Here is a 9,283-nt window from a genome sequence, read left to right on the forward strand (position 1 = left end):
CCTGGGATGGCAGGACTTTCATATGAAGAAAGCTCCACTGGATAGACTCGGCTTGTACTCGCTGGAATTTAGAAGACTGAGGGGGGATCTTATAGAAACATATAAAATTCTTAAGGGGTTGGACAGGCTAGATGCGGGAAGATTGTTCCCGATGTTGGGGGAGTCCAGAACCAGGGGTCACAGCTTAAGGATAGGGGGGAAGTCTTTTAGGACCGAGATGAGAAAACATTTCTTCACACAGAGAGTGGTGAATCTGTGGAATTCTCTGCCACAGAAGGTAGTTGAGGCCAGTTCATTGGCTATATTTAAGAGGGAGTTAGATGTGGCCCTTGTGGCTAAAGGGATCAGGGGGTATGGAGAGAAGGCAGGTACAGGTTACTGAGTTGGATGATCAGCCATGATCATATTGAATGGCGGTGCAGGCTCGAAGGGCCGAATGGCCTACTCCTGCACCTATTTTCTATGTTTCTATGTTTCTATGTTTTCCCCACAACCCCTGACACCCGCTCTAATCAAGAATCTATCAATCTCTGCCTTAAAAATATCCGTTGACTTGGCCTCCACAGCTGCCTGTGGCAAAGAATCCCACTGAATAGTCCCTCCAGAAACCCCCACACCAAAACATCAGTCGCCAAAAGTCTGGCTTTTAAAAATAGAAAGGCATGTTTTCCACTTAATGCAGCCCTGGTAAGTTGTAGGATATTTGCTATGGAGTTTTAGGTGAATGGTGGCGATTAGTAGGATGAACAATAGTATTGCAGCCCGCTCTCCATCCCCGTCCCACCTCACCACAGAAGACGTTTACGTTAAATTTACACTCAGGACGTCGTGACCGATTCTGGAGCAAAGTGTGTCTGCGACCGGGCATCTTTCGTTTGCTTTGCATTTTCGCGCAAAGTTGGGCGCAAAAGCACTGAACGCAAAATCTACCGCGACCCCGGGCAAAAACCAGGCAGCGGTTTAATTAGTGAGTTTAATGCTAAGAACTGTTGCTTTAACACAAAAAAAAATCTCATCTGGTGTACTAAGAACTTGCAACACGACGCAGTGCGAGTAACATCACTGAACTCTGATCCACAAGTAACATTTTATTCCGTCTCGATGCTCCACCTGATTACGACCTAATTTTAAATTACTTTACAAAGTCTGCAAGAAAATAACTGCAGATGCTGGTACAAATCGAAGGTATTTGCAGGTCAATTTGCAGCTAAATTGCAAGACAATAACCAGTTTCCTAGCGAATTAAACAAACAAAATGTTGAGATTTCACTGATAATGTCAACTTGATTGGACCGAGATGAGAAAACATTTCTTCACACAGAGAGTGGTGAATCTGTGGAATTCTCTGCCACAGAAGGTAGTTGAGGCCAGTTCATTGGCTATATTTAAGAGGGAGTTAGATGTGGCCCTTGTGGCTAAAGGGATCAGGGGGTATGGAGAGAAGGCAGGTACGGGATACTGAGTTGGATGATCAGTCGAATGGCCTACTCCTGCACCTATTTTCTATGTTTCTATGTAACATATGGTACCCTGAATAGGAAATATCATGAAAAGTGAGTTGCTTCAACTTATTTCTCACACAACTTTGCAATAACACGAAAGTCACGTTGACCACATTTGACTTCTCTGCATTTAAAGTGTAGCCTAATGACCCAGTTAGTACATTCGGATTATTCAAAAACATCCAAGTAACATTACAATAGGCAGTTTGATATAGGAGACACTAGGAACTGCAGATGCTGGTTTACAAGAAAAAAACACGAAGTGCTGGAGTAATTCAGCTGGTCAAACACCATCTCTGGAGAACATAGACAGGCGAAATTTCGGGTCTGGAAGTCTAAAGACCTTCTAATCCAAAACGTCACCTATCCATGTTATCCAGAGATACCGCCTGACCCGCTGAGTTACTCCAGCACTGTGAAACGTCTCCTATCCATGTTCTCCACAGATGCTGCCTGACCCACTGAGTTACTCCTGCACTCTGTGAAACGTCACCTATCCATGTTCTCCAGAGATACCGCCTGACCCGCTGAGTTACTCCAGCACTCTGTGAAACATCACCTATCCATGTTCTCCAGAGATGCTGCCTGACCCGCTGAGTTACTCCAGCACTCTGTGAAACGTCACCTATCCATGTTCTCCACAGGTGCTGCCTGACCCGCTGAGTTACTCCAGCACTCTGTGAAACATCACCTATCCATGTTCTCCAGAGATGCTGCCTGACCCGCTGAGTTACTCCAGCACTCTGTGTCTTTTTATTTGACACTGTAACCATTGGTCTGGAGAACCATTCCCCTATGATTTAAAGCAGGGAAATTAAAGGTGTTCCTTGTGATCTTTGAACAAAAGAAATTGGCACAACCACAAAATAATCTTAAACCGCTGGAGAAATTCTCCCCTGTTTTATTTTTGTCCTGGAAGCTGGATGGAAGGAGGGGCCTGTTTCTTCCAAAGGTCTTTGCAATGTAAGGGTGATGGAAGGATATTTGAGGAGGATCTCCACACACCCAAGCTGCTGGGACTATACAGAAGCAACTGGGAGCAAAGGAACACATTTGTGTGGAGGAGAGTGAATGATATCACTTCTTGCTATAGTTTCTTTATATAAAATAGCAAAAGAAAGCTTCTTTTTTTTGTTTCACTCTGGTTAATCGAAAACAAAACTGTTCACATGAGATTGGCTCCAAGGGGCCCCAGGTACTTTTTCGCCATCAATTCAACTCCTGATCATTTTGTCGAAGGATTTGAGAATAAATTGCAAGCGCGATAAGCAAAATATAGCAGTTCTGACTGTGTTGCAAAGACCAATGCTTGCTCTTCAACAGCTGGTGTCCAAGTCTTTCCGAAAAAGCAGATTGTTTAAAATAACAATCAGGAAACAACCTCGTTACCAAATGTACAAAGAATGTGTAGTGAAAATCGTAAAATTTAGTAGTGATGTTTACCTTGTGAATTGTGCTCTCTCTGTAAATACTGTGTACTGAATTATTTCTGGAACATTTTTTGTGTAAATAAAATATTTATTGACGAATTTAATAGGAACCGTTATTTAGCACAAGTTATGTTCAAATTTATGTCTTCAGTTGCCTCATTGATTTATTTGTTTAAGAACTTTTTTTACAGTGACTTAAATAGTATTAAACATTTATTTTCCCATGGTAACTGTGCTTGTAATTCTTTATTTGCCCTAAGAGTTACAGCTGTCTCTGTGTGTTAACCAGATTCCTACAGTGTATGTAACTGCTTGTCCTTCAGAGTGTATGTGGCTATGTACCTGTGAGTAGCTCAACTGTTTCCTCAAGCATTCTGCGTGTGTTACATTTATACCTCTGCTTTTGCACCACAGTGTCAGGACAACAACAACATCGAGTGCAAGTTCGCAATTCAGCATCACCTCCCAGTGGCGCAGCTGGTAAAGCCACTGCCTCACGGCGCCAGGGACCCACCCGGGTTCGATCCTGTCCAAGGGTGCTGTCTGTGTGGAGTTTGCACGTTCTCCCCGTGACCGCGTGGGTTTCCTCTGGGTGCTCCGGTTTCCTCCCACATCCCAAGGACGTTAATTGGCCTTGGTAAACTGTGCAGGGAGTGGATGGGAAAGTGGGATAACATGGGACTAGTGTGAACAATGATAGACACAAAATGCTGGTGTAACTCAGCGGGTCAGGCAGCATCTCTGGAGAGAAGGAATGGGTGTCGTTTAGGGTCAAGACCCTTCCTCTAACGTGATCAATGGTCAGTTTGTGGACTCGGTGGGCCAAAGGGCTTGTTCCCATGTGGCATTTTGTTAATCAATTGAGTAACAAAATCACATGAAAAGATTTAAACCTTAATTTGCCCGGACAGTTTATGTGCTGGGCCTCTCTTTCAACATTTACAAACATCAGGTTTTATTTATTCCATAGAGGGGGATGCAGTTCTGAAAGATCCCGCAGAAGAAAGTATTTCAACCAATTATTGAAAGTAGGCATGCAGGTGCAGCAGGCAGTGAAGAAAGCGAATGGTATGTTGGCATTCATAGCGAGGGGATTTGAGTATAGGAGCAGGGAGGTTCTGCTGCAGTTGTACAGGACATTGGTGAGACCACACCTGGAGTATTGCGTACAGTTTTGGTGTCCTAATCTGAGGAAAGACATTCTTGCCATAGAGAAGGTTCACCAGATTGATTCCTGGGATGGCAGGACTTTCATATGAAGAAAGACTGGATAGACTCGTCTTGTACTCGCTGGAATTTAGAAGAATGAGGGGGGACCTTATAGAAACTTACAAAATTCTTAAGGGGTTGGACAGGCTAGATGCAGGAAGATTGTTCCCGATGTTGGGGAAGTCCAGAACAAGGGGTCACAGTTTAAGGATAAGGGGGAAGTCTTTTAGGACCGAGATGAGAAAGTTTTTTTCACACAGAGAGTGGTGAATCTGTGGAATTCTCTGCCACAGAAGGTAGTTGAGGCCAGTTCATTGGCTATATTTAAGAGGGAGTTAGATGTGGCCCTTGTGGCTAAAGGGATTAGGGGGTATGGAGAGAAGGCAGGTACGGGATACTGAGTTGGATGATCAGCCATGATCATATTGAATGGCGGTGCAGGCTCGAAGGGCCGAATGGCCTACTCCTGCACCTATTTTTCTATGTTTCTATGTTTCTAAGATGGTATCGCTCCTGAACCTTAACTGTTATCACTCCGGTCATGATCTGCGAACACGCCAATGTTCTATGCTGTGTGTTGGACCGCCAGGTTATGATGGCAGATCCCATGCAATGCTCGTTTAGAAATATGCTGGAAGAAACTAATCCTCGTGACTGTGAGATGCACCTGTCTTCATACACTTTCACCCAGGGCCCCAGCGTTGAGTTCCAGCTCCAGTGAACCTTGGCTGGAGTGTTGGGGCTCACCAATCCTCCCTGCCGCGGATCATGACTTGACATCAGACCACAGAGTCTGGGCGGCTGCAGGTGTTCAGTGGTTTTCGAGGGGGACATTCAGGGAGGGCCTCACCTTTGGGATTTGGGTAAGCAGGGCTACTGGGGGAACTGCAGGAAGGACGATCGGAAGTCAGAGAGTGGCCTGAAGTGGTCAATCAGCTGGCTCGGCAGAGGGGGGAGAGAACGAACGGGGCAACAAATGGAAGGGGGAAAGGAGGCTGGGAATGGAACCAATAAAATATATTCTTTGTCGTGGGTTACTGTGGTATAATGCACTGCAGTGTGTCAATGGCCAGATACCGTTGTGGTGAATACAAGCCAGCCATGACTCCTGTTCTTTTTGAAAAAGTATCAAAAAATATTTTTTTTGTTTGTTCACATGGGCCCTTGATTTAATGGAGACACAAGGAACTGCAGATGCTGGTTTACAAAATAAAAAGGCACAAAGTGATGGAGTATCTCAACAGGTCAGGCAGCATCTCTGGAGGACAGGGTATAGGCGACGTTTCGGATCTGGAAGTCTTGAATCGAAACATCATCTAGCCATTTCCCTCTTTAGATGGTGCCTGACCCACTGACTTATACCAACACTTTTGTTCCTTGAGTTAATATCCCATCTTAAAGATGACATCTGCAACAGTGCTCCTGGATAGTGTCTGTGCACAAGGCCTTGGAGTTAAGGTTGAACTTCCATTGTGTGAAAGCATGCACTATTAACATTTAGGAGGATGTTTTAACTGCAGCATGATAAAAAAAATGCCGGAACTCAACCCACTGTTCTGGCACTACAAGGTTTAACCGCCAACATGTTGGCAGGTCTGGGTGGCACGGTGGCGCAGCGGTAGAGTTGCTGCCTCGCAGCAGCAGAGACCCGGCGGTTCGATCCTGACCACGGGTGCTGTCTGTGCGTAGCTTGCACGTTCTCCCCGTGACCACGTGAGTTTTCTCCAGGTGCTCTGGTTTCCTCCCATATTCCAAAGACGTGCAGGTTTGTAGGTTCCATTGGCTTCGGTAAAGATTCTAAATTGTGCTTAGATCGCTGGTTGGCATGGTCTCGGTGTGCCGAAGGGCCTGATTCCACACTGTATGTCTAAACTAAACTAAAGAGGTCTCCTCAAAGATTGAACAAATGTACTGTATATATTTTCACAACCCCTTGCAATACATGAAACAGGCATGATCTTCACAAACCAAAACATTAGGGATGAGAAAAGTGTTATCATCAGATTGGATGATTCCCCAAGGTCACGCAGAAGTTTCCTCTCTTCTGTCCATCCGCTGGCCAGTCTGCTCGTCCAGCCAGCCAGGCTTCGTCCAGAAGGCTCAAACTCTGGGAAGAGAAACTAGAGAAATCTCCAGAAGACATTCATATGGCAATCGATCTCTCTGAGAAACTCCTACCAGGTTCCGACCAAACGTGGCATGGGGAGGAGCAGACCGAACATGCTGAAGTGGGGATGTACTGATGATGCGGCAGACTGCAAGTGCAGACGAGGCCTCCAGACTATGGAACATCTCCTGAGCTGTGACATGCTGCATGACACGTGCACTGTAAAGGATCTTGCAGAGGCCAACGACGTGGCACTAAAATTTGCTCTCTATTGGCAAACAGTAGTGTGATGACACGAATAAATAAAATTCACCCAGATCTCCTTAATCACAACAATCAATAAATATCAGTGCACACTGATATCCCACAAGGTGTGAGATTCAGTGTGATACATGGTTTGGCAGAAGTCACCTCTGCAAGAGCTTGACATGCACTTCAGAACATATTGAGTGGCTGGGATTAGAATAGATTATATGCTGCGTTGCTCATTTTATCATCCCCAACATGATTTTGTATGAAAATAATTAGCGTGAAGCTGAATGGCAAATGAGATTTATCCCTTTGGAATTATGGCCGGCCCTGCCAGATTTAATCAATACCAGACCCTTGTTCCATGCCTCCTGCATGAGTTGGATTAGTGGTTAATTTACTTTGGCTTCTGGTATTGATTAATGTTTGCAGAGAGAGGGAGAGAAAGAGTGAGATAGAGAGAGAGAGAGAAAGAGAGAGAGAGAGAAAGCGAGAGAGAGAGAAAGAGAGAGATACATTGACCCAATGCAGCGAACTCCTTCCATTTGACAGATGGCGAGACGTTGGAAGCCTATGAAGGCGCAACTCATTGTGTATAATTGATGACAGAAGAGAACATTGTCTTATGAGAAAAACATGATACAAATTAAAAACATTTGCTTGTTAAGCCACAAGTCCAAAATAACATGTTGGTTAAAGTGGTTTCATTAAATGACCGAATGAAATGCATTATAAATGCTGGCATGAGAAGATGGAGCAAATCTCGTTCCATGGCAGCAATGGATCAACATCTTGGCTACTGTAGGGGGTGGCAGTGGGCATTCCAGGTGGGGCACAGAGGGTACACTGGGTGGGGGTTAATATCCTTGGCAATTATTGCGTGCCCATCTTCTGCGGAGCCTGGCACTGGGTTTGATTTCCGTGGAGGGGAGGAGGCAGAGGGGTGACCTGATGGATTGGGCAGCTGGTAGAGCTGCCGTCTCACAGCGCCAGAGACCTGAGTTCGTCCCGACCCGAGACCTGGGTGCTGTCTGTGTGGAGTTTGCACATCCTCCCTTTTCCCTCCCACATCCCAAAGGCTTGTTTAGTATAATTCAGTTTATTATTCTTAAGTGTACCAAGGTTCAGTGAAAGGTTGATTTGTTGCATGCTTTCCGGTCAGTGAAAAGACTGTTCATGATGACAATCAAGATGTCCACAGTTTACAGGGTATAACAGTGGTTCAGGCTGAAGAAGGGTCTCGACCCGAAATGTAATCTATTCCTTTTCTCCAGAGATGCTGCCTGACCCGCTGAGTTACTTCAGCATTTTGTGTCAATCTCCGGCATACGCCAGCATCTGCAGTTCCTGCCGACACTTACAGGGTATAATGTTTAGTGCAAGATAAAATCCAGTAAAGTCCGATTAAAGATAGTTTGAAGATCTCCAATGAGGTAGATGGGAGGTCAGGACTGCTCTTTAGTTGGTGAGAGGGCGGTTCAGTTGCCTGATTACAGCTGGGACAAAACTGTCCCTGAATCTGGAGGCGTGCGTCTACAAACTTCTGCACCTCTTGCCTGATGGGAGAGGGGAGAAGAGGGAGTGACTGGGGTGAGATTGATCCTTGATGATGCTGCTGGCCTTGCCGAGGCAGCGTGAGGTGTGGATGGAGTCAGTGGAAGGGAGTTTGGTTTGTGTGATGAACTGGGCTGTGTCCACAACTCTGCAATTTCTTACAGTCTTGTAGGTTGTAGGTTAATTGGCCTCTGTAAACTGCCTCAAATGTGTTGGGAGTGGATAAGAGTAGAAGTCAAGTCAAGTCAAGTTTATTTGTCACATACACATAAATGTGCAGTGAAATGAAAGATTACCCACAGTCCAACAATAAGAGCAATAAAAATAAGCAATAACACACACAATGAAACAAAAAGGAACATCCATCACAGTGAGTCTCCTCCAGTCACCTCCTCACTGTGATGGAAGGCCAGAATGTCTTTTCTCTTCCCCTGCCGTCTTCTCCCGCGGTCAGGCTGTTGAAGTTGCCACGTTCCAGGCCGCGCCGGACGGTAAAAGATCCGCAGCGGGTCGACCCAAGCCCCGTGACTCGGGGCGGGCGAAGACGCCACCGCTGCACGTCGGGGCGGTCGGGGCTCCCGACATTGAAGCCCCCGCCGAGCGGAGAAAATCCCGTGGCCTGTTGCAGGCTGCGCCGGACGGTGAAAGGTCCGCGGCGGGCCGACCCAAGCCCCGCGATCCGGGGCGGACGAAGACGCTGCCGCTGCCGGAGCTCCCGATGTCGGCACCCACCCAGGGCAGGGGCTGCGAGCTCCCGACGTCCACGCAGCCAGAGCCTCCACAGGCGAGTCCCAGGTGGAGGCCGCCAGCTCCAGGTGCAGGGCCGATGGTAGGCCGCAGCGGGAACGGAGACACCACCCAGAAACAAAAGGTCACGTCTCCGTTTGGAAGAGACAATTTTACATTTACAGTTCCCCCCACCCCCCCATAGTACACAACCCCAAAAAAACTACATCACATTTACAGTACAATCAAGACAAAAAAACAACATAAAAACACAAAGACAGACGGACTGCAGGTAGGCCGCAGCTGCTAGGCAACATAGAACTGGTGTGAATGGATGGTTGATGGTCGGTGTGGACTCGGTGTGCCGAAGGGCCTGTTTCCCTGCTAAACTAAACAAAACAGAGGGCATCGGTTTACGATACGATACGAAATAACTTTATTTATCCCAGGAGGGAAAATTGATCTGACGTCAGTCATAAAAACACAAGATACATGAAACGTGTTTT

Source organism: Rhinoraja longicauda, chromosome 42 (assembly GCF_053455715.1).
Source record: "Rhinoraja longicauda isolate Sanriku21f chromosome 42, sRhiLon1.1, whole genome shotgun sequence".
Classification (NCBI taxonomy): domain Eukaryota; kingdom Metazoa; phylum Chordata; class Chondrichthyes; order Rajiformes; family Arhynchobatidae; genus Rhinoraja; species Rhinoraja longicauda.